Consider the following 3,314-nt stretch of genomic DNA (forward strand, 5'->3'; position numbering starts at 1 on the left):
AACAAGTTAAACTGCTGTTCAGAGTCCAGTATCAATTTCAGGTGTTTAGTAATTGCACCAGCTTTTATTGTGACTTTAATCACTGTGGGTAGTAAACGACTGCTCAACCTCCAATATGTCATCAAACCTCAAACCTCCAACATGTCATCAAGGTAAGAGACGCCTTTAACCGCACTGTTCCTGTTCCCACATCACACGCTCCGATCACGACTGCTCGCAGCACGCTGCACGTTTTTAGCCACGATGGAAACAACCTGATCTCAAGTCACGATCCAAGCTTGACCAAGCATAAGCCGCAGATGGAAGGCTGGAGTACGTGTACACACACACACAACACACCACACACAACACACACACCCACCACACACACACACCCCACACACACACACACACACAGTAAACAATGTTTCCCATGAGCAATGAATTCTAAAGTTAGCAGCAAACAGTAAACATCAGGTCACATCTGTTCTGGGATCAGTGAAATCACCCTGATGATCCATGACTTCTAACATTCCTCTGCACTCAACAACGCGCACAAGAACACCATCTATCCAACACTTCAACACACATATATACTGTACATTTACTCCTGCAGTGATCCCAAAATGTCACAGAGCACTTTCTATGTTTAACACTGAATTTTAACCGTCGTTATTGTTTCAAATGAATCTCTCAAACTGTAAATTATCATCAGAACAAAGTCTGCAGTGGACATTTCAGTAAGATTATAGAGATAAAAATGCAAATGATTCAGAAAATGATTCAGTAATTGAACTGACAGAAGAAGGATGACTTTTGATAACTAATTTATTCATTACTTTTCTTACTAACATGCATTGATCAAAGCTGAAGTCTATGTGAACCAAACTGAGATTCACTTTTCACTGCTTTCACTCTCTTCTCATTCATATTCCACCACCTGCAAAACACTGTGATTGCAGCAGAATCCAAACACATTCAAAACAGACTGACGGCAAATAACCAAGTAACCATACAGATACAGAAAACCTGCAGCAGAATATTAACAATAACATGAATTAATAACAAACACAGCTCAAAGCCTACCTGGGACTCCTGTTTTCAGACACTTCTCCTTCAGACTGCCGCGGCTGGATGAGACATCCCAGAAGAGACGCAAGACGTGATGTTGATGAGAACGAGGAAGAACTACAACCCTCAGCCCTGTACAGTACGAGTGATTACATGTTGTTGATGGGTTTTTTGTAATTACAGCGTTATTGTAGCTTCAGGAATACGTTTTATTTTTCACAAGTAAATAACTATATGTGAAGTTTATTGTGTTCAGTTTGGTTTCAATTTGTTTCCAGAGTTAGTTTGTTTAAGTTTAGTTTTTATCGTTTAAAACTGTTTAGTTTTAGTTTCAGTACTATTTATTTTTATTATTATATGGAGGTGTTTGTCAGGGGCAGGATTAAGATGTTCAGAACAGGTATTGCAATACAAACACACTGAGTGACGTTACAGTCTCAATAAACATTTGCACTAATGCCTCCTCCTGCTTGTTGTTGATAAATTGGACTGAACTGACTCTTATTCTTGTTTCTTTGTGTCCTTTACAATACTGTGGTAGTCTAGAGCCCGACTAATCTGGATTTTTTGAGACAGATACTGATTTTAGAGGGGAACAATTCACTGATTACTGATTAGATATTTATTTATTTATTGATCCCACACTTGCTCGCTACAGCAGCTCCAGATAGAACAACAGAAAATTAAAAAAAGGGCGGCCGATTGAGCCGGACTGAAAATAGACCAATTTTGCACTGATATGACTTTGTTGTCAAGCAGTTTCTAGAAATGAACACTGAGAAAAGATTTGCATTTGCAAGAATAGATTAAAATAAACACAGTGAACACATCAGTACACATACAACGCTTCATATCAGCACAGACTGGATGACATGTAAGCCGATACCAGTACAATACCAATATCGGGGATAGATCAAGTTATTAACAATTATGTTGTTAAAAAGGTTTCAGACTCGTCTTGCACTGATTCAGTGATCTAAACTCAATAGCAGGTGTTTGTGTAGACTGAACATGTTCTGCAGGTAGAAATGTAAAATACTGTAAAAGGACAAACACCAGAGTAAAAATCTCACAGTGGACCAGTTTCAATAATTGATCTGTAGTATATATATTAATTATATTATAGGTGTGTTTGCAGCAGGTAGCGTCCTGTATGCAGTGTGATGCAGAGGGCTGGGAATAGGCTGGTAGAGGTCAAAGTCAAGGACGACCTGCCTCCCCCCCGCTCTCTCCTATACACTCACTATCCTCCTCCTCCTCTTGTCCTTCATCCCAAATCCCCTCACCTCCCATCCTTTTTATCCCCTCTTTCAATCCTTCGCTCTCCTCGCGCTGGGCGATAATGAAGAATCCTACTGTGCTGATATATAAAGATATACTGTTTATGATGTACACACAGGGAAACCCTCAGTGCTCTTCATCTTCCATTAACACATCTTCATGCTACGATTATTGTGGGCCAAAATATCCCTAAAAAAAGGAACTGGAGAAGGATACCGGACTGGTACTGGCCCATGCAGCGTTGTCTACGCTCCCTAAAGATGTTGTCTGACAAGATCGGACCTCTCCTTCACGCTCTCCTCCTCCGCCACCTCCTGCCGAGTGCGAGCGTCTGTCAGACTGAAACCGTGGCAGCGCAGCAGTACACGGTCCAAACACACCAACGGACAAACAACCCAATCTCTAATCGGCCCCCTGTGTCCTGCCAGGTGTGGTTAATGACCTGAGCGGCCAGCCAATCAGCTTAGAGGATCTGTATGTACATAGCTTACATCATCAGCCATCAGTGGGACAAAGCTGTGGGCTCACTACAGCTCTACAACATCGTCACACTGATTAAGCTGCTATTTCTGACTGAAGGACCGCGCCTGTGTGTGTGAGAGGGAATCCTTCTGTCCTTCAGTAAGTCAAGAGATAGAGCCAATTAAGGACGTCCAGGAATATCTAAGAGTAGACGAGCGTAGTTGGCAGTGAGCTGCATCTCTGCTGAATTTCAGGGGTTCAACTGTGGAGCACATTTATTATTTCTAGGAGACATCGTCAGCCTGTTACAGTAGTTTAAAGGAAATTACACAATTATATATCACGCTCTGGTTTGTCAGAAGACTTTTATTATCCAAAAATAATAATAACGATTCCTCGAGTAACTCGATTACAACAAATGATGGAGGAATTTCCTCTGCCTCGAAGCCTCGTTTAATTAAATTTAAAGCTCACGTTTCAGTGAGCAAACACAGCAAAGAGGAAGTAATAGGAGGAAGAGA

At 41.2% G+C, this 3,314-nt stretch overlaps 1 protein-coding gene across 2 annotated transcripts in view; it reads right to left on the minus strand.

The window, feature by feature from the left end:
* ip6k1 (inositol hexakisphosphate kinase 1) overlaps positions 1 to 3,314 on the minus strand; it is a gene marked incomplete at its 3' end in the record, with an annotated part of 21,393 nt that overhangs the window by 12,412 nt on the left and 5,667 nt on the right. The window contains 1 exon segment of one of the 2 annotated variants that reach the window (XM_035661894.1): positions 1,066 to 1,392. 2 annotated transcript variants of the gene reach the window in all.

The sequence above is a fragment of the Morone saxatilis genome, unplaced genomic scaffold, assembly GCF_004916995.1.
Source record: "Morone saxatilis isolate NCDOM2014 unplaced genomic scaffold, NCSU_SB_2.0 Contig18, whole genome shotgun sequence".
NCBI lineage: Eukaryota > Metazoa > Chordata > Actinopteri > Moronidae > Morone > Morone saxatilis.